This window comes from Aphelocoma coerulescens, chromosome 2 (assembly GCF_041296385.1).
Source record: "Aphelocoma coerulescens isolate FSJ_1873_10779 chromosome 2, UR_Acoe_1.0, whole genome shotgun sequence".
Classification (NCBI taxonomy): domain Eukaryota; kingdom Metazoa; phylum Chordata; class Aves; order Passeriformes; family Corvidae; genus Aphelocoma; species Aphelocoma coerulescens.
In genome coordinates, this window is record NC_091015.1 from 156,685,306 (window position 1) to 156,708,468 (window position 23,163).

Genomic DNA, 23,163 nt, shown 5'->3' on the forward strand with positions numbered 1-23,163 from the left:
CTATGTGATTCCCTGAGAGAGACAAGAGACAGAAGCAATAAAGGAAAACCTTGAATACCATCCCCTGTGATCTTGTTGCCTTCGATTTCAGATCATAACTCAAGTCTGATCTGTAGCAGTGCCAGATGACTGAGCACTTCATACAGCAACTTCTCCATGAAATCTGGATGAAACAGCCTTGAAATAAGAAGGTCTCAGTTCTCAGTCCATGTGTTGCACAAATGCCAGAGCCAGCCTAAGCACCAGCCTGCACCAGTCAGTATCTGCTGCCCTCCCTGTGTGGCACCAGCTCCTGTCACTGCCGGGGACAATGTCCTGGCTCTGCTGATGGCTCATATGTGGCACTCTGTGGCAGAGGAGCCACCACTTTCCTTGTGCTTATCCCACACTGACACCAGGAGTGATCCTAGAAAAACCAGCTGACTGAGACAGCTTTTCTGACTAAACTGCCCACTAAGACAGCCATGAGTTTTAAAATTCATTTGGGCTGATGGTAAGCTGAACTGAGCCAAGAGCATGAGCTGGCAGCCAAAAGGGCCAACCGTGTCCTTACCACGAGCTGCTTTGGGCTGTGCCTACAGTCAGAGTCATTTAGCCAGAGAGAAAATCCTACGTACAGCCATACTGCAACTTTCTGCACTAAAACACGTTGATTTTGGCAATATTTTAATATGAAAATCTTCAGCTCTCATCAGGTTTAGATGTGTAGGTTTAGACAGACAGTTGCCAAGCTTGTTGTGTAAGTGTTTAGCTTTTCAGCTCCCAAGGCACTGTGAAATATATAGTACACGTTAGTACTGTTTTCTACCAAGTAGGTACAGACTGTACTGTGCCACTCCTGCACACCGTCCCAACAGAAGCTGTGGCAGGGCAAGGCTTCCTGCCTGTCTGGGCTGGGAGCTGCAGTCCAGGCACTACTGGTTCTTGAGCAGACACCCTGTGCCTCATGTGGAGCCCACTCTGGACTTTGTCTTGCCCATGCCAAACTGGGAATGGAGCAGAGGGATATATTCAATTCATATGATGTTGGTGACCCTGGTGTTCAACCCACAGGAAGAACAGAAGAGGAGGTGAGGTGCCACCTGCTAAAATTTGCAGACAAGACCCCTGGGGGGAAGAAGCAGAGATGTTTCAACATCTCTAAGGAAACTAGGGGAAGTGCCATGGGGCTGAAACGCTGCTGAAGCTCCCAAAGAAGAACGTGATGACCCCAGGTATTGTACATTGTAGGAAGGTTATCTCAGATCAGTAAAACAACCATTTAATTTAGGGTCTAGATCAGCAGATCTGACTCTGTAATTCAGCAAAGGCTTGTGAAAAAGGAAGGCTTGGGCATTTTCCCAACAAGATTACAGATCTATACACTGTATATATTCTTAGATATTCCTGAGCCACTTGAGTGTTATGCAATATTGTGCTGGTTTTGGCTGAGATAGTGTTAATTTTCTTCAGAGTAGCTGTATGGGGCTGTGTTTTGGATTTGTGCTGGAAACAGTGTGGTAATACAGGGATGTTTTGTTACTCCTGAGCAGTGCTGACACGAAGTCAAGGCCTTTTCTGCTGCTCACCCCACCAGCGAGGAGGCCGAGGGTACACAGGGAGCTGGAAGGGTACACACCAAGGACAGCTGACCCCAACTGACCCAAGGGACATCCCACACCATATGACATCATGCTCAGCTCATAAAGCTGATGAAGAAGGAAGAAGGTGGGGGGATGTTTGGAGAGATGGCATTTGTTTTCTCAAGTCACAGTTATGCGTGATGGAGCCCTGCTTTGCAGGGGATGGCTGAACACCTGACTACCCATAGGATGTGGTGAATTAATTCCTTGGTTTGCTTTGCTTGAGCATGTGGATTTTGCTTTACCTGTTAAACTGTCCTTACCTGTATCCACAAGTTTTCTCATTTTTATTGCTCTTGGTCTCTCCCCCACCTCACTCAGGAGAGTGAGTGAGCAGCTGTGTGGGGCTGAGTTGCTGGCTGGGGTTAAATCACAACAAGTGTGTTCACCAATCAACATGCCTGACAGAGGTGTACACCCTGTGCCTCATGTGGAGCCCACTCTGGGCTTTGGCTGGCCAAAGGGAAGTGGTCACAGCACCAAGCCTGTCTGAGTTCAAGAAGCGTTTGGACAATGCTTGGAGGCACATGGTGTGATTCTTGGGGTGTCCTGCACAGGGCCTGGAGTTGGACTGGACGATCCTGGTGAGTCCCTTCCAACTCAGCACGTTCTATGATTCTATGATTATGAATGATTAGATACATTCAAGGCTGGGTCACATATAGGTCTTCAAGTGTGCCCAGGCATCAACAGCACCAAAGGGGACTTGTTTGTTGCAGGCTCCTGCAGAGATCAGACTCTGAGCCAGCATTAAATAAATGCTTTGACTGCGACACACGCGTTTTGCTGGTAAAATATGCAGCAGATAACAAGATCAGGCAACTAGCAAGCAAGCAAGAGAATGTCTTACTTTGCAAAGTGATCTGGGCTACTTGGTAAAATGGACAGAATTTAAAAGAATGCATTTGAATATGGGAAACTGCATTAAAGAACCAGTTTCTTTATACTGGATAAAGAAAGCACATTTCTAAGCATGCCATAGTGAGATCGATGGTTCTTTGACAGCAAAGCATTAAAATGTGCTGACATCTGTTGGGTGTCAGAGAACAAAAGTTACAGCTGTTAGAAATACTCCTCAGCATGTTGTAAACTTTTGTTTGAAGGCTGAGATCTGCAGAGGCAACACACGCCACTGAAGAGTCCTCCTCGACATTCCCGAGACAGCCGGAAGGAGCAGAGTGCAGCCGCCTGTCTGAGCTCTCACCATCATAACTGCCCCAACATTACAAGGAAATACATGGCTTTGGACATACACTACACCAAGAGATTTGTGGGGAGTTTTTGACAGACAGGATTAATTAATGTAGAGAATCAAGAGAATAAGAGATGTCAGAAGAGCAAAAGTGTACATGCCAGTCAGAAAAGATATTCTGACTATTCAGATCATGGTATCAATATTTTGATTTGCAAAGGTCTCAAAGGAATGACATTAAACTGACAAGAAAGGCCTTAAACCAGCAACATTTTTAACCTAATCATGATTTGATCTATTTACTCTTCCTAATGGAAAATAAGTTTCCCAAGACTGATAATGTAGCCCACATCAACAAGTGACATTATCAATGACATGCAATGAAATCATCATGAATATTTATCTTGTAGGTAAATGATTGGGAAAAAACTAAACTATTCCAGGTAGTATTTTAAAATGTATGTTTCAAGGAAGCATATGCCCTTTCTGAATAAGTTATTGGCAGTGGACTTCACCACTTTCTGTCTTTGCTAACTACTGAATCCCCCATCCATGAATCCATGGTGAGAATGGAGGGCAAGCCTTTAGTATACAATTTTCTTTCATCTCAGTTTACCAAATCCATATTGGCCTCCATATGTGGCACCAGGCCCAGGAGCCCATGCCCTGTCTGGAGTTGAATGGCAGAAAGGGTCCACCAGTGCTAAGGTCAGCAGTTCTGGCTGTGTCCCCTCCCAACTCCTTGTGCACCCCCAGCCGCCTCACTGGTGGGGTGAGGAGCAGAAAAGGCCTTGACTCTGTGTCAGCAGTGCTCAGGAATAATGGAAACATCAGTGCTTTATCAACTGTTTCCAGCACAAATCCAAAACACAGCCTGATACAGCTGCTGTGGAGAAAGTTAACTCCATCCCAGCCAAAATCAGCACAACAGGAGACTCACTTCACTGAGTGTTCTATCTCTCTTTCTTAGCTGGTTAGCATGGACTGTATGTTAAATGGAGGGAAACAGGCACCTTTATCCAAACAACATATTCTAAATATGTTTCGTTCTAAGTATTTCTAAATGTAGTTTAATTCTAAAACTATAGAATGACATGAAGGAAATTCTGAGACTGTCAGTTTTCCCCCATGGATTGTAAAGTGGGTCTAGGAAATTGCTCAGATACAGACATGCAGTAATCACAATATACACAAAATTACAGGTGGCACATCAGCACAACACACACCAGCCAGCTCTGAAGCCAACATCAGCCATGGCAGCCCTGGTGTTCTGCATAGAGGAACACCATCCCTATCACCTCCACTGAGTTCCTCATTAAAAATGTGTATTCCTTATTAATACCTTGCCATTAGCAAAGAAATTTATTACATCACAATTTTACTCAAAATTTTCTATATAGTGCAAGGAAACAGTGTAGTAATTGTTTATTGGTTCCTTTAGGAATTATTTTCATGGAGTAATCAGAATTATTTAAATCCAAAAAGAAAATTTGTTTATGTAAGACTGTGAAATTTTGCTGCTGTGGTGAATTGCTGAAAAAAATGAAACCTGAAGTTGAAATTTAGTGTTCCTCTTCACTTAGCATAAGAAATACTTCCTAGTCAGAGTTCAGAACACATTTCTGCAGATATTAGTGTTTAAAATAGGCTCTCTGGGCAAGAATTTTTAAATTCTGTTTTACAGTTGAATAAACAAAGGTATAGAGAAACAGAAAGAAGATTACTGATTTACTGCAAATATCAGACATATCTTTCCCCTCTCAGTAGAGGCAGACACTGCATGTATTTCATTTTTGAGAGATCACTAGCAGACCTGTGGTAAATTAGCATTTATACGCAAGTGTCCTTTGCAGAATTTGGTTACTTTACTGTTCTGAAACAAGAAGTAACAGGTCAGCTATGGAAGATCACTCTTCCCTGAAACTGTTCTGAAAACTGGTGTTTTCATTGCTGACTTGAAACAAATCCCATACAACTGCACAGTAGCAAAGATACAACAAGAAATCCTGGGTTTTTTCTAAAAACCTGCCTTTGTATCTTCTCTATCACTCACTTACAACCCACATCAAAACACACTGCAGTCAGTGAGAGGGTTTCCAGTGATGGGTTGAGTGAATGCATAGGGAAAAAAAATCTACCTTTTGGGATCCTATGGAGCTGTTTATAGGGAGCAGAAAGTAGAGGATGGAGCTGTACATGTGAGTGAGGTGTAGGCAGCAAAACATGGGGACAGTTTCTGTATGAGTACAGTATTTATAGAACTAAGTTGCAAACAAGATCTTTTGATTTGCCTTGCAAGTGATTTCTACGCCCTAAGAAGAGGCTGAAACATATTAAGCAAATTCAGCTTTGCCAACAAGCACGTAAGTAGGTGTGTGCATTTCTGTGGTGCTGATTAATGGCTGGGTGAATGCCACAGGACATCTAACAACTCTGAAATACTTTTGTTGCTTAAAGCTTTCTGCTGATGGCAGCTTTTTCCCTTGCTCTCTGCTAGGTTCTGGGTGAGCTGTTCCCCACCCCAAGGTCTCTGGCACCACAGTCTGCAAAGAAACAGCATCTGCCAATTCACACCTCCTCTTCAACAGACAATGTCAGACACCTTACCTTGAGCCACATAAAAGCATTTGAGAAAAAATGAATTCAGGCCAGAGGCATCTGACTACAGCAGTATTCTCAGGATACTATGAAAATAAACTCATTGAGACTCTTAAAAGTGCCCTACACAGGCTTTGTATTCCTATTGAGTTCAAAGAAATCAGAGTTAGCTCAATACAGGCCAAAGTTCTGCTCCAGAAAAGCTCATTTCAACTTGGTAAAATTCAATTATTTTTCCAATCTCTACCTGACAGGTTTTGCTCATCCTCTTCCAGATTTAGGAGGCATTACTTGTAGAACATTCAGTAAATCTGAGTCTCAGAGTTAAGGAACATGCTACCACCATAAAACACAGCAAAGAGAATGGATAACCATGATATGACTCATCTGAGACAGAACAGTTACAAAACAAAAGAAATATCCAATTCTAAAATCACTGTTGCCTCAGAGATTCTGATAAACAGACCAGCTGTCTCTGTCCTTTTCACACTCAGACATTTGCTGCCTTTCAAACATTCAAGTCCATTTTTTTTCTTAACAACATTGGTTGATTTGATGCTGCAGATAGTGGGTTTGTAAAAAGCATTTTCTTTGTACTCCTTCCTCATGCGCACCTGTTATGGTAAAAGAATAAACAGTATAATCATCTATTGTTTTCTACTCATCTTTTTTTCAAGAATATCTTGGCTGCTGCACAAAGATGACAAGATATGTTTCTGTTCTACTATTTGCTGTTGGACACTCTTTGCTGTTTTACTATTTGCTGGTTTTATTTATTTCCAGTCAATCTGGGATAATTTCTTCATTTATGGAGATATTAATTTTTGGCATAAAACTGAGCATTTAATTTGTGATATTTGCTAAACTCTTCATGGTGCTCTTGTAATACTAACACACGTTTAGCAGCTGAAGTCAATACAGGAAGGCTGAAATCCTGATTTGTATGGGGAAGGCAGAGGGGGATTTCAGTAAAAGCATCTACAAACTACGTTTCTCAAGCAGGCTGTTCCTCAAGGACAGCTCCTATGTGCTTATGCTCATATTGTCTTTCACATGACCCCAAAGGAGAAGTTACATATTGTTAAAAAATTCTTGAACTCCAACTGCAGACTTATTTCTAATAACAGGCTGTAGGTTTGCAGCACTGCACACCGGTGACACAGATCCCCCATCCAGCAGTAGCCTCCCAGGTTCTCCATGGGACTACACCCATGAGTTTCACTCATTGATCTCTGCCTGTAACTTCTTCACTGTATCATGTTCTCTGGAAAAGCCTTGGGTCCTGACTCACAGATTCCTACTGATGAGCTATGGATTTTTTTAAATATTCACAAACCAAAAATAATGCAAATGAATCAGAGAGTTAACTGTCACCCTCACAATTCACTGCTTCAGTCTGACACTGTAATCAGCATTTATTTACTGTAATTACTTTTCTGCAGCTCTTTATTCATGAGTAACCACAGGGAAAGAGAAAAAAAAATAACACACAACTATTTTGGATGCCATAATATGGGGAAATATGCCCATATAAAAATATGGCCATATAAGAAAGGAAAAAAAGAGGAAAGAGGACTTCCCCTGCCATAGGACTGAGCCAGGGGAAGCTGAGAGGCAGGACCCATGTGAGATGCTGGGCTGGGATGCAGGAGGCAGAAGCTGAGTACTTCAGTGGTACTGCCTTGCATGACTTAAGCAAAACAATTTTATCCCTCTTCACATCTCATTTGTAGCCTGGAAATATCAGCAACTTTCCATTCCTCCTCTTCCTCATATCCCACTTACTCACACTGTGAACTCTGCAGCTGCACCTCTACTTTGGTGTGTTTTCATACAGTGCCAGCACAGCTTGGCTGCACACACGGAGCTGCATCGGCACCAAATCCCTGATGCAAACCAGGGAGGAAATGTCATTCCCGAGAGCTGCCAGCTCACCTCCCACCCCATGCCTGCCTCTGCTTGCCTCTGCAGGGCAGGTGGGGCATAAAACAGTGCCCTCCACCTCAAATATGAGGCCTGCAGACTCTGCAGGGTACTGGAGGCTTTCACAGTCATTTTATTCACTTTAGATTTTAACTGAGTATCTCAATAGTGAGAAGTAAAACCTATTTATGTTATAATTAGATATGCCAGAATTAACCTCACATTTTTACTGACACTTAAATTAGCATTCATTGAGTATAAACCACTGTGAATAAGCTAATAAAATTATTCATTTGCTCATTTGCCTATGCATGTTGATAACTATATGCCAAGAACCCAATGATTAGTTAACAGCCTCATTTATTTTAAGGAAGCTGCTGTCTTTCATAAAGCACTGGCCAGCTGCCAGGCATCCCTTCACAAATTTCTGATTAACCTCTTAAGCATCTTAGGCATTTTTGTGAGAAAAACAGCAACATCTATATGGAGACTACTGCTACTCATCCGCTCACCTTGCAAAGGTTTCTTGGCCCCTGCCCCTTCCAACTGCATCCTGCTGATGCAGCTCATTACTTCCAGCCTGCACTGACACTTCTCACAGTCATTTGATGCTTTGTAATTGCTCTGTACAGGAGGAGAGGAAGCCATAGCTCTCCTCATCTCTTAACCAAGCCCATATGAGTAATCATAAACCAGATCATTTGCTCTCAGCATGATTTTGAACAAAACTTTCAGAAGTTGCCATTATTCTCCATTAGACAGAGTCTCAATTCTCCATCACACAAGAGCTGTTCCCCTGCTACTGAATTTGGCATGGAAGCCACCAGAAACCAGTGATTGGCAACTTTCCCACCCACAAGCACTGTTGGTGCTTACCCAGCCTGTCTGGATATTTCTGACCCACATGGGACAAGTGGGTTGGTGCCATTACCTCTTTCTAGAAGTGGGCACTTGAGGCACAGAGCTGAAACGGCTGTTGAAGGTCACCCACAAAGCCTGATCAAGGAATGGAGGACATGTTTACCCCTCCCCTAGATTAGATCAGATCCTTCCATTTTGGGGGAAAGTGATCATCCTTGTCCAGTCTGCTCCTAGAGTTGCAGCAGGTTTCAGTGGGATAAAGAGACATTGTTTTGTCTTGGGAAAACTTTCCCTGCTTTCAAAGCAGGTATCTCCAGTTTTCTTGGTGGAACACAGTGCCGGGGTCACTAGGACATACTGTTTGGGTTCATTGGAGGTAACTATACAGTCCCAGTATACACAGAGAAAAAGCACTTCTGCATCAGCTGCACAGGCAAATCCACTTCTTTCCCTGTCACGGTCAACCTGCAACAGGACAGTATGGATGAATATGGCAGGCTCCATTTCTGCCACAACTGAATGACAATGTCACCATCTGCCAAACAGTGTCACACAGTTATTGCTCTTATTCTGCATTGCAGCAGTTTCCAAACTATGGCCCACGTGCCCTTGAAGTCTGTTAGCAGTCTGGAGCTGGCAGATTTTCCATATTAAACATGCTTACAAACTCAACAATTAGAAGTTGGATGCTATGGATGCTTGGCAGTCCATCAAATGCTGCAAGGGTAGCAAATGAGTCAGCCCCAAAATGGTTTGGGATTGTCTGGATCTTTACTAACAAAAGGAAAAATACCTGCATCCTAGCTTGTGTTCCAGGTTTGGTTTTGTTATCAAAATATTTATAAATTAGAAGAAAGATAGTGGGCTATCAAAAGGAGCTAAGTACATTACAAGGAATGGAAAATATAAAGCCCGGGAAGAAAGGAGCCATAATGGTGGAAAACCATGAGGGATGCAACTCTGACATCAGGTGAAGTGTTGGTTAAATCTTGTACAAGTGTTTATGGGAATGAGGATACTCCTGAGCCTGGGTGTGCTCAGAAGCATCTCTTGGTCTGGGTGAGCTCAGGAAATCACTCTACTTTTCAGGTCTCCAGTGAGCTCCCAAGCTTGCCCTGGCCCTTTCCTTGCAGTGCCTTGATGCTGCAGACAATCTGTACTTACAGTGGCTGCTGTGAGACCCAGTGAGGAAGGGCTCAGCAAGGAGAATCACAACACCCTGGGACTGGTTAAAGCCTCTCCTGATGTTTTCCAGGTCCCTATGTAGATTGAAGCAACACATATTCAGTGACACTGGTGCAATAAGTGGAGTCTTGTAGTGATGACTCTGTAGTCTCACTAGCTCACAAATACAAGACTGAGGAATAGCACTGCTGATCTTTATCCTGAACACCTCTCCTTCACGCTGTGCTATCCCCAGTGTGGAATGTATCACTAGGATGTGTTTGGAATGAAAATCAGCAACCTGCACACTGCTTTAGCTGCTTGGAATGGGATATACAAACATTTGCTTCTTCTTCTGCCACCTCCCAACTAATCAATGCATGAGGCTTCAGAGGGAAAAAATGCTTCTGATTTCATTAATGTTGTGTTAACCTGGTATTGTGAAGCAACCAAAGGAAATTTGAATTTCAAGAGTGCAAAACTGAAGTGTGGAAAATGATGGAAGCAGGTAAGATTTGTGCTGCTTGGCTTTCTATCAAATGAGGTAGAAATTACTCCTGCACAGGAATAACAGCAATGTATTTACTCTTGACTCACCTTGTCCTGCCCAAGTAGAGTTGTTCTGGCACATTCTGGTATGGGCAATCAAATGTTGAAACAGAATGTCTCTTCCTAGCATCCTTCAGCAGGAACTGTGCCCTAAGAAAGTTTAGTGCAAATTCCTCAGATAAGTTTGATCACTATAACACACAGTTGGATCCCAAGAACAAATTGATGGCTCTTACATACCCATATCCAGGCCCATGTCACTAGGACTTCCACTTTCAGAATCATAGACCGGGTCAGGAAGGGAACCTTGAAAGGTCACCTGAGGCAACATTCTGTGGAAAGGGGAGCCTGGATGAAATTACCTGGGGGTGATGTTATGAAGTCCCTTCATTCCTTAACCGTGCGCTCAATGCCCAAGGACGCGGTGCCTGTAAGAGGGACCCGGGGGCGGGGCCGGAGCCGCAGGACCCGAGTGCGGGGCGGTTCAGCGGCTCAGCCCAGCGGCTCGGGGGCTCGGGGGCTCGGCGGGGCTCGGCAGGGAGTGCGCTGGGAGCACTGTGCTGCTTTTCTGGGCTTCCTGTGTGTTCCAGCTAGCTGGGAAAAGGTTCTGGTGGTTTTTCTTGTTCTTTTTTCCCTTTCCTTCCTTTTGCCTCACTGCCTCCCTTCCCTCCTCGCTGGTCCAGGAAGCCTGCAGGGGTGGCCCCAGCAGGCCCGCACGGTGGCCCTGGCTGGTCCGAGCCCACATGTCTGTTCCCTTTCTGGGAATTCATTGTATTTTGAGGGTTTTTTTAATCCTGTTCTACCCTGTTTTGTTTGTGTGTTAATAAACAGTTTGTTTTTTTCCACTTTCACTTGTCTTATTGGTGGAGGAAAAGAAGACACTCATTCCAGAGTGTTTCCTCCTTAAGTTTTGTCTCCAAAACTGAGACACATAGCACCATATCCTATCACACCTTGAAAACCTCCAGTGATGGGGACTTTGCCACATCCCTGAGGAGGTTGTTCCAGTGATTGATTGTTCTCACTGTAAAAAATTTCTTTCTTATACTAGGATGAAATGATGCCCCATGACACTTGTTGACTGCCCCATCAGAAACTCATTGCTCTATTCATTTTCCAGTGGACTGCTCCTTCTGGCTTCTAGCACAGTGTATCAGAACACTTGACAGGCATTTGGGTTGTTGAAAGTAGCTGGTACTTGCTACTCCTGCAGGAAACATCTGGCTTCCCTCTGCCACCACGGGACACATGGTAATGTAGTGGTTTGGTCCAAAATACTCATTACTGTTTACCTTCTGTGAGATAAGAATTAGGAGAACTGCAAAGCAGGCACCAATCTTGAAAGACTATAAAGAAGTTTATTAACAGACCTAAAAGAAGAAAATAAATCATACTCCACCTTCAGAACTCTTCTCCTCCCCCCATCTTTCTCCCTTCTCCCACTGACAACGTAAAAAGACAACCCTTCAGATGTTCAGTCTGTTTACCACTTCCATAATAACCTTGTTCAGCCCATTTAGGAAGAGGAGTCTCTCTGCTCGCATGTGAGTCCCTTCCCCCACCTTGCAGCTTTTCCCACAACTGCTTTCAAGGGTCCACTCTTGAAGTTTTTTGGGGTACAATTTTAAGGTTGAGCTGTTCAGAAACAAAAGTTCTCTTCACCTATCTCTGGGAGCATTTAATCTCTAAGAAATCTCTGGGAGCATCTCTAGGAACTGAGGTTTTCTCCTTTCCCACTTGAAGCAAAAGTCCTCATTGCTTCCATCTACATTGCTTCCAATTACAGCTGCATCAGCATCTGCCTATCTCAGCGCAGGTGCTTTTGCTTACGAGCGAGTTGAACACTCCACCCCCCATATCTTCATGAAATTACAACAGGATACTCTGATATATCATAGCTTCACAACAGACTTTCAGCTTTAAGCATCTCCTCTTTCTCTTCCCTCAGGTTTTCAGCTCTTCACAGCAATAAAAGGGCTAATCTCACCTCGGCCTTGCAGCTGGAATGTTGCTTATCACTGTCGGTCACATGGCCTCTGCTGGACAGCAGGGCAGCTTCAGCTCAAATCTTGGCCGCAGTGGAGAGGGGGGGGAGCTGAGCTGCTCCAGCTGCCCACAGCCCTGCTGTGGGGGGGGGTTCCGCAGGTGGATCAGGGCCCATCGGCTCCAGGATGGCCGTGGCCCAGCCCGGCCTGGCCCAAGCAGGGCCTGGGCTGGGCCCACTGGGCCCTGCTTGGGTCCCGCAGCCACCTGTCCCAGCACCAGAAACGAGAGAGAGCTGTGGGGGGGGGGGGGCGGTTTCTATTCTTAAGTGTGTATCACAGAGGCAGTCACAATTTTAAGTGGCTTAAAGAATTGTCCATATTCAAACTGGCCAGCTGATAGGTTCTGTCAGGTCTCAGAGGAAGCTGTAAGCACCCCTTTGCAAGAACATCACTGCCGGGACTATGCTTGCTAACCCATGAAATAACTTTCTAGTGCTAAACACCAGTGCAAGGTTTCTGCAATCACTTTAGCATGTTTGTTTCTTCTTTCATAATTTCATTTTCAGATATAAATGCTTTTGTTCATGGAAGGACCTGGACTGTCATTAACTGCAGTCCATCTGCCCAGGGAAAAACACTCATCTGTATTTACAGGCACCTCACCTCATCTCCTTCCTAAACCTCTTCCTGCGGTGATGCTTCACCATGTGTGTTATGATGTTAATGCTCTGCACAAGGAGAGAGTGGAAGAGCTCCCCTAGCAAGGACAGCAGCTGAGGCACCAGGTGCTTGACAAAATCTGTGTTGTGCTTGGGCCCCCTCATTGTGTCACATCCCCTCTGTACAGATGACAATTCCTGCCTTCTGCTACTATTTCAAGCAGGGCAACCGTGGCTCATCAGACATCCCTCTGCTGCCCCAACAAGGGCACAAACCCATTTAGGTTACAGATGTGAGTTGTGGCCATCACATTAATAAGGGTAATTGATGATCTTTGATCAAGTGAGCAATCAGGTGAGCCATACATTAATTAGTCTCCTTCACCTTTCCCAGTTGTTCTAGTGGCTGGTTCCTGGTGCTGAACTGACAAGTTCTGGCAGCCCATGTTTACAAAAAGGCAAAGGCTCTATCCTCCATCCAGGGTAAGCATTTCCAACTTACACAGAGAGATTTAGGGTGTACATCCTTGCCTAGAAAATCAGATCCTAAAGCAAATCATTAGGGAGTTAAGTATTAATTTTAGTATTTTTAGAGCTCCTAGAAGGACCCACCTCTACATATCTCCCAATCTGAGCAGCTGGATTTATGTTACTAAGCAAACTACAGGAAAAAGACAGAAGAGAAAGTACTGGTATGGACTTTCAGAGTCCATCCATTTTCCTGTAAAAGTCTGACAAATAAAATTAGACTTTTTTATGGGGACCCATAAAAATATGATTGAAGTCAATAAAATATTTATGCCAGATACATATCTGAAAGAGAGAATCTAAGCTTCTTAAATTTAACAGAATTCAAATGATAACTGAATCCATTTGAAGTGGGCATCAGTAAAATGTTTTTCTGTGTGATTCTAAACATTTAGCTGTTCCAAAAGAAAAGCATGAGCCCATCCTAACACAGGGATTTGTGTGGGTGCAATAGCATCTCTAGAGAGGTCTCCCTTCCTCCACTAAATATGGGGTGTCAGGGGTTTGATGTGGCTAGACACCATGAGTCTAACTCTACCCTCAATTTCTAAAAATCTTGCAACAGAAAGATAGACAAACATTTTTTAGTAATAGCAATATGAGCTTGAAAAGGATCTTCCTTGAAAAAGCACAAAGCATTGACCAAAGGTGTTATTGGCTCATTTATTGCTTTGTCTGCCTCTGGCAGTCCTGTAGCTTTATTTGACAAATTTAATAGGTCAGTGTGGTTTCCACTGTAAATTGTTCTCAAGTTTTAAATTATAGGCAGTATTACTTTGCTGTCATTACTACTTGATGTAATGATGATTCATACCAAAGAGACATTCTGACTCACTACAGTTCACCTCAACCAACCAGATGACTGTTATTTAACAGGCTAGGGAATTAAAAAGTTAAATTTAAGGAAATAATTTATAACAGACATGGTTCAAGCATTAAATCAGTTGATTAGATCACCAACAAGAAGGATGGTTTCTACTTACAGAAGTTATGCAGACTGAACTACCAAAAGCAAAAGGCTAAACTAAACCAGATATGACCTTTCAGGATGATAGACTTAATTGCTTTGACAAGAAAAATGCTGGACATCCAGACTCAGACCTAGAAGTTAAAGCTGAAGATAAGAAGTTCAAGAGCACTTTTTTTTATCCAAATAACTGCTACCTGCCTAATAAAAATGTGTCATGACAGTATGTTGTGTTAAGATAGGTGAAAACTTATTTTGAGAAGCTGTCCTGGGAGTCCATCAATCAAACTTTGCCTCTGAAACATTGAGGTGATTAAATCTAATGTTTGCTCATAATTTTTAATGGCATAACAATAAGTCATAATAGAAAACAATTATTATTATTTAATCTGATAGGGGTTGGAAAGAAAGATAAATCAAACTAGTTAATAGGAATTCTTATCTGTATGGGTAACCACAGAAAAGCCAAATTAGAATGAATTAGGTATATCCACGCTTAATTTGGAAATTTCATTTGTGAGATGTGTTTAGCCTGTATTTAACCTACAGGCATAAAAACAGTTTTTGCTTTGCTATTTAACAACCAGTTGAGAACCCACGTGACACAGCTAGCCAGGAAAACTTATAATGAAGTAGAGAAAATTATTTTGGCTATTTGGAATGGTTTTAGGGTATAATGCACTTAGCTCAGAGTTGAAGATTTGAATCAATGAATATAAGGGTATTTAAGGTCACCTTCACCAGAGAGAAAATAAAATTACAAAATTACAGGTCCTTTTGAGAAGGTCTTCCCAAAATGGTCAAGGTCCTGCTGGGCAAGAGGCCCCTGAAAAGCTCAGCAATGAGATCTTTAAGTGAATGTCTAACAGCTGTCAGGTGGACGTGAGCAATATGCTGAGGAGCCCTAAAAGATGGCTGTTGACAGAGTCATTGGAGAATCAGTTATAAAGTACAGACTTAGCACTGTTCATTCAGACCGTGCCAGAGTTAACTGCAGCACCTTATCAGCGTGAGAAAGGCCAATTACCTGTGCTGGCCTCAGCCCAGCTGACAGTGACACAGAAATCCCTGCAGGCTTCTGCAGGCGCAGGGGTCTTCCTGCGTGATGCCCGTCACCTATCAGGAATAGGACAGTACAGGTTAACAGAGGTCTTTAATGAAATCAACAGAATTTAATCAGACTTTTGCTGTGGCTTTTTTCAGCAAGCTGGATGGCACCCATTAATAGCAGGAGGGGCTTCACTCTGGGAAGCAGAACTGGTAGTGCCAGAAGTCTGTAGTGCTATCATTGTATCACACAGAAAAGAAAAAAAAAAAAAGCATCAAAAGGGTGCTTTTATTTCCCTGTTCAGTTAAATTATTAAGGTACAATGTTTTGTCTTGTTCTACAAATGACATTTCCTCAGCAAGCTGTGATTTTCCCAAAGATACCATTTATGTCTGACCATCTCACCAGCTCTCTTCCCACTAACTCCATTTCCAAGTTTGACAGCTTGCACTCTAATGCCTCTAAATACTGGTTGTACATCAACCACCAGTTCAAACAGCCAGAAACCTGACCCAAAGTTGTGTCTTTATGCAGCTAGACAACATGCCAAGGCTTCTGAGAAGGCAGACACATTTTAACCTGTTTTCATTATTTATGTTGTCTTTTAGTCAATGTTGTGTGCATAAATGGCCAGTTACCTTCCCCCCTAGCAAGAAAATCCTTGCATTGAGAAAAACAAGAAAGTATTTTTACAATGGATTTTAGGAAATTACATAAAAAGTCCAATGTTCACTTGGCAAAAGGCCAATATATGCTTCACATTAACTGCACAATATTTATGCCAGGTGAAAATGTGACCCACTCTCTAAGGAAAGCTTTAAAAATTCAGTAACCCTGAAAATAACACATAAAATCTCTTTTCCCCCAAAGGCATAGAGTTTCTCCTTAAAATTCTATAAATCTCGTTTTCAGGGTAAATAATGCTCAGCCTTTAACAAACACCAGACATATCTTACAATCTCTGGAAATGAGAGTTCCTTACTGCTGTGCAGCAACACCTGCATCTGCTGGCAGCACCCACTGGGCTCACTCTGCCCAGGATGCAAAGAGGATGGAGAACCGTGCGTGTGAGCAGGGAGACTGTCTTGGTGTCTTAACCTTCTCAGGAGGAGAGGATTGAGACATTTTTTTCCTCCATAAATACACAGAACAGCCAGAGCAGGGTGGTCCTGCTGCCATCTCAACTATCGGCACCTGCCACGGCACTTTTAGACGTCCTCCCCAAGCTGCTGGAAACATGCAAACAAGCTGCAACACATTATCATGAAGCCATTGATCAAGAAAACCCATTGATGTCTCATATGCATATTTTGAGCATCAAGTATTTGTTTTAGGCTACCAAGCCTGTAGAGAAAGCTGCAACAGCTAGAGGGCCCTGGCTTTGCAGGCTGTGGTATAACTAAAAAAAACCCACTTAAGTTAGTGTGATGTTGCTGGGTTTTCAACACTTGTTCAACAAGCCCTGAATAATTCAGTAGTACCTCTGCTTCTTATGAATAATGTACTCAGTCTTGAATTTGAGCCAGTAAAAATTTACATTGCATCACTGAATTTTCTGCTGCGCATAACACCAGCAGTGATGCTTACAGGTAAGTGTCTAATGGGTTTAGGGTATAAATTTGCTCTGCCTGTACTCCAGTATAGCCATACCCTTATGAATAACACCTGCTTACCATTACTTAAATGCTCACATGACACATTTGACGGGAGTTTTCCATATCCTGAATCGGTTGTTATCCTGATTGCCTGAGACTGCTCAGGAGTCCTAGAATTTGCTGCTCTGTCCTCTTCCTACTAATTCCTGGGCACCTTGACTTATTTTTTCGACCACTGTTGAGCAACCAAGACAATGTCTTCACAAGCTGTCACAGCCCAGGTAAATCTCACCTGAATGGCAATGGTCAGCTCAGAGCCAAATATTTTGTACATGATGTTAGGACTAGTTTTCACCACATATATCCCTGTACAATTACAAATACTGGAATCTCATTGTTTTCTGCCTAGTCATTATGCCTCCAAAGATCCTTTTTGAATTCTTCACACATGGTCTGATTTTTTTACTGCCCCCAAAAAACTTACTGCCATTGATCATTCCCCTTTTTAGTTTGTTATGAATATATTGAAGAAAGCATTCAGCTCCCTTAGACATGAAATCATTCCATCCTTCCTCAGGTTATTCATTCCTCTGCTCCATTCAAGTCAAAAGAACTGAATTTTGGAGAAAGATGAAAGTCAGAAATTGCTAAGTCAAGGTGTAGAAAAATTATTAGCAGAAAGAAGATTGCATACAAATATAGACAGCTGGGAAAGGAGGCAGCTTTTATCCCAGGCTTACACTGTCTGCCTGGGACACAACTGGGGCTGGACACATCCCACATGCAGCCCTTGCTGTGCCGTGGTGGGACAGCACAGGGCCAGCTCTCTGCAACCCCGCTCTACACGGTTGTTCATGTGTGCCTGCCAAGGGGAGGGCAGCACCTCAGGGTGTGAGAGGCTGGAAGCATTGCTGGCTCGAAATATTTCATGCAGGTGTTGGGGGGAAGGGGCAGGGCATCACCTCACCAGAGCCAAGGCCTGCCCTGCCCCACACACCCCACACCCCCAGCCTGTATCCCAGCTCTGCAGTGGCTGCCAATCCCTGGCATGCCAGAGGCAACACTCCACACCCACCTCTGGAGCCCCTAGCCTAGCTCTTGAGAGGCCAAATGACTGGGAGTCCCACCTAAGGGATGGGCCCAGGAAAGCCAAAAGGTATTTAACCTGAGACACGAGGTGAGCCCATCTTGACCCTATCTCCTCTCAGAATTTTTATCAGCTGAACACCGCTGGAACCAGGAGTGGTAGTTATGTTTCTTCTTTTCTATATCTTTTCTGTCTTTCTCACTTTCCTCCTCTTCTTGGGATTTTGAGAAACTTAAAATCAGACAGGTTTAGAGTTTGCTAGTTGAATGGGCTAATTTAATGCTTTGAGAAATGTTTTGTGTTGACTGAATGCTGCTCTAAATCTTTTGTCGAAGTTCTTTGATTTTCCAAAGTTGCCAGTAGAGTTCTTTCTGTTGTTTTGACCTTTTGGGAATATCATTGGTATTTCTCCCGTGTGTCTAATTCAGAGTACATGAACAACTAAGCCCTTTTAAGTGTCTTGTCAAGTGAGATTTTTGGGGGCTTACACAGGGTCCCCCAAAGGGGTTTGGTTTACCTTAGTGCTGAGCAGTGGCACCACAGTCAGTGCCTGCAGCAGCACCCGGAAAGGGAATTATTTGCCAGCAAGTGAATTAATTTGAATAAATAAATCCACATCCTGACTCCATCCAGAGCCTGGCATCTTTACAAAACAACAGTGTCTCTTCAAAACTAATTGCTTGGGGCTGACTGCAGAATATTGTCCCTTTGGCACGTCAGGTCCCAAGCACCAGGCCATGCCTGCTTCCTGGTGGTCCAGAGAAATGCTGCTTGGCCTCTGAGAGCTGGAGGCTGTGGGAAGGCAGTCACCAGCAATGGCACCTTCTGTACCACACCTTCATGGCAGGGGGTTTGGGGCCCTCCACTCATCCCCTCCACACTACAGAAAGGAAAAGAGAGGTAGATGGAGCTCTGGGACACAGGCCAGGTTCCTCCTCTGTGCCTTAGAAAAGCACCGGCCTTCAAATGCATCACCTTGCTCACCTCTTGCATTCATTCATTCTCTTCCTCTGTGCCCACGGTTTATCTCACATTATAGTCCACCTCTATCTGTTCAAGCTCCAACACAATGTATCAAGTGTCAGTTTAAGGGAATAATATACAAAATTTAGAAGAGAATAATAGAATTCCAGGAGTCTATGAGATCAGACTATGTAATCTCACAATTGCTCCAAATTCTTATTGATAAAACCCCTAAATACACCATACCTTAAGATCAAACATCACAGCTGAGTTACATTTTATTTATAATAAATTCCCCCACAAAAATGTATTATTAATCAGCACAAACATTGCCAGTAGTGCCTCTGACAAGAAACTTCAACCCCTTTCTTACAGAACAAAGTCTCTCTCTGCTCCTTCTGGCACTTTCCATTTGCATCTTTTCCACTCACTCAAGTTTGAATATTGTATTACACCAAAGGGAATACAATAACCTCTTTGCAGACATAAGTCTAAAGGAAACACTTAAGGCATTTCAATGGAAGAAAAGAGATCTTCCAGTTAGAGATCCATAAAAATCAGCAGGTATCAGGTGAACATTTCCATTTTGATGAAACTATACTCTTCACTGGGAATATATTCCACCTGAAGATTGAATTTATTCCAGCTAATGTGAAATGCTGCAAAATACAAAACATTTAAAATGCTCCCCTGCAGGTGATGACCACTTAGTTCTGGTCATTCACCTGTGAAGGATGACCGGCTTGCAGCACAAATGCAGGAAACAGCTGGATTATACCAATGCAACTAGCACATTATTCTTAAAAACATGGAAGGTACTCTCCACATCAGATTTGCAGCTGCACTGTGGTGTCTGTGAGTCTGTCCTGAGGGCTCAGCTGCTGAGCAGCCCTGGTGCAAATAGCCTTGTACTCCAGGAGAACCTGCTAGTGAGACCCAGGAGACAGCTCTCTTCCAAAGCTGTTATAATGGTTCACACATTTTCGTTTTGCCCTCTTGTTTGTTATTCATTAATTCATGTTTACACCAAAAACTCCAAGGTGATCACCAAGATTTTACAGCAGTCCTTACAGAGGTTTCAAAAAATAGAAATAAAATTTAACTGCTCACCAAGCTGCATAGTCCTCATTCTGCCTCCAAGTTATGTTTGTTCTCAAGTCCACATTATGTAAAAGGCAAATGACATCATGGGCATCTCTGTTGCAGGTTCAACTCAGCAACATGTCTGTGTTTGGTCTTACAGTGCACCAAAGACATTCTATCTGCCCAAGACAGGCTGCTCTGACGAAATCTCTGCAAGTCTCCCTTCACCTGGCTCCTTTTTTCCTCCTTCCAACTTTCAAGCCCAGGCTGTAGCCAAGCCCCAGCAGACAGGTACCAGCACACTTCTCTGCCCTGGCTGCCTGTCTTCTCTCTAATGGCAACTAAGTCTCACTATTCCCTTCTCTAATTACCACAGAGAATTAAATACTTTTTCTATCAGCATCCTTATTAGAGAGAGAGGGTGTGAATGGGTGAATCCTGCTTGTGGTTTCTCTGTAATGCTGCTGGTCTCATAGGCTCACTTCTGGTGATCCGCTCATCTCTGGTCTTTGCGTTTTCTTGGTCTTGACCAGTGTTAGGGTCAGGTTCAACCTGAAAAGCCTCTGTACAAAGGCACAGCAGGAAAGCCTCATGAAATGGTAGGCACCAACAGCCTGGAGACCGGATTGCAACACCATTCTGGTTCTCTCTAAGCCTAATATTTACATTTACTTTTATAACCACAGACACATTTCTTGCTCCCTATCATCTCTTGTTTGTTTACACATTGTTGCAAACTTGTCAGCAACAACTTTCTTGCACTTAAAAAGACCAGCCTCATTTCATGCTGAATTTTAAATATTCAGAGTTCAAGGCACCCTCAGACATCAAGAAAAAGGAGTTCTCTCCAGCAGTAAGATGGGATCGAACTCACCAACAGCAAGTATCAGCTCTTGCTGTGGCTGCTGAAGGAGGCTCACGTTGATGCAGTTGGCCCCTGGGAAACTCTAAGGATAAACACAAAAGGATTTGTTAGCTGCAGTTCTTCTGCGTTTCAGAATTTCTGGAAATCTTCAGTTTTCCTCTAAATTTCAAGTTTAGGTCCTTGCAGGCATACATAAGTATTCAGGATCCAACCCATATCCACCCTACGTGGGCCTTCCACCAGGCCAACTATGATTCATAGCAATCACTGACTGTCTCATCATCCTCTGTTCTTGTGTATTTTGCACCCTGACTCTTCCCTACCTCCTGCCCCAGTGCTTGGTGAAAGCCTCCTCCAGTGTCCAGCCTGAGTGCAGAGACAACTCTCACCAGCTCTGCACCAGCCTGAATGTTACCTAAGTACTGAGATGGTGCCATAGGGTTGAGCATCAGCACAGTTTGAGGAAACACAGGGAAACTAGCCCATCCTGAACTTTTTTCTGTCCCACTGGAAATGAGTCCTCATCACTCACCCCTAGAGCTTCTGGGCAGGGAAAGGCCAAGGGCCTGACTCTGCCATGACTGATGTGAAAGTCAGGGAAGAAAGGGTAAAGAAGAAAGGGTCTACCTCCTCCTTGTCGATGCAGGAGTAGCAGGATTTCTTTCCTGATGGAGAAATCCAACCCTGCATCTCCAGGGACAGGAATCAACATAAAGTTTCTATGGCTTATCCAGAAAATCCTGCAGAACAATCATCATTTTATATTCTCCCAAGGTACAGGGTTACTGCAGGATCTCTGCGTGGATGCAGGCTTTGGTATAGTGAATTCACACTACTTCCAGATGGGCCCAAAAGTCTTGACTGTAAAAGAAACCTGGGATCCAGGAGTCTAACACAGACAGCTGTAAAAAACATGTTTTCATCGTGTCAGGCCCATGCATTCCCCACACTGCACAGAACAGAAAGCCTTTATGTTTTCCAAGTTTTATTCCAGCAGCTTTTACATCTCATTGTGCACAAGACATGTCTCTTATCCAGTATTTGCATAAAGCTGATGATGTGCAGCAATTTTTATTAATAAAAAAACCCACCTCCTCTCCACGTTTTTATTCACAATGATAAATATATTCGGAAGAAAATTCTCTTCTCCAGCTGCAGCCCCACAGCCCACTCACACACTAATTACACTGGGGGTGCCTGTAACCAGGATTACTATTCAGCAGATAGTACTTCAGAAGCTCTTCTTGCCAGCATCTTTTTCACTTACACTACAACCAGTCCTTTTCTTATGCCCACCACCAGTCAACTGCAGATTATATCCCCTCCCCAGCCACTGTTTAAACCACACATTAATACCAAAGATGGTTTAGAATAAAATTCTTCAGTTTTCTTCCCTCCCCTCCAGACAAAAAGAAATGCCCACTCCCACTGCTGCCACCTCCAGTTCAAACAGAGCCCTCAAAACCTGCCAAGTTATTCCCTTCCAGTGATCAATACTATCCAGGCTTGATAATAAAACCATGGCTTACAGGAGGGAACAGCCCAGAGGGTATGAATAATGCTCAGTGGCTGCACTGAGATAAACTTGGCCCACATGAGAATCACAGAATACCTCAGGTTGGAAGGGACCCACAAGAGCTATTTCATGCCAAGCCCTGCAAGCTACTGAAGTTTTAGACTGCATTTCTCACGTGTTATAAGAAACCCATTCCAGAGAGATCAGATCCTGCAGCTGTTATACCTCCAGCTTTCTCAGAGCCAACCAACTTAGAAAGCCAACACCTCTGGGAATAAACACACAAAAAGGAGGTGAACAACAAATCAGATGTGTTTAAAAAGCAGTAGAGATCCTGGTCCTGTTTACTGTTGGCTGGGAAGCACAGAAGCAGACAAGCTTTTCTAGGAATTCCCCCCAGCTGTGGTACATCACACACACAGGTAACACCATGTACTTGATAGGCTGCTTGCAAGAGCTCATCCTGCTAAGAAATTCAAAGTCACTTTTTCCAAGCCAGGCTTCCACCACCAAAACTCTCTTAGTAGTTCAAAGCAAGTTCCCTTCATTCTCTTCCAAGGCCAGGCTAGATGGGGTCCTGAGCAACCTGACTTAGAGGGTGGCATCTCCTGTCCATGGTGGCAGGGGCAGAATTAAATGATTTTTAATGTTCCTTCCAACCCAAACCACTCCATGATTCTGTGATCCTCTGACAAGAACTCACAATCCAGTAAAAGGTAAAACACAGATTTGAACACAGCAATGTTTTCAAGTTTTAACTACCAATGAACTTTCAGCTATACAGTGCTTTTTACTCCTATTTTTTACTGAAACCATCTGAACAGTTGCAGTTTCATTCCAGTGAAGAATTTTTTTTTCACATGATAACAAAAATATATCCTACCCACAGAATCACATCATGACTGGGGTGGGAAGAGACCTCTATAGATGGCTTAGTCCAACCTCTTTCTCAAAACAG

The 23,163-nt window shown here is 43.4% G+C and overlaps 1 protein-coding gene and 1 long non-coding RNA gene across 6 annotated transcripts in view; both read right to left on the reverse strand.

The window, feature by feature from the left end:
- TMEM65 (transmembrane protein 65) overlaps positions 1-23,163 on the reverse strand; it is a 109,039-nt gene that overhangs the window by 44,756 nt on the left and 41,120 nt on the right. The window lies entirely within an intron of this gene.
- LOC138105453 (uncharacterized) lies at positions 9,390-10,326 on the reverse strand. Its single transcript, XR_011148479.1, has 3 exons — positions 10,150-10,326; positions 9,958-10,059; positions 9,390-9,455 (listed from the first exon to the last, which is right to left on the reverse strand). It is a non-coding gene; the product is annotated as an uncharacterized lncRNA (long non-coding RNA).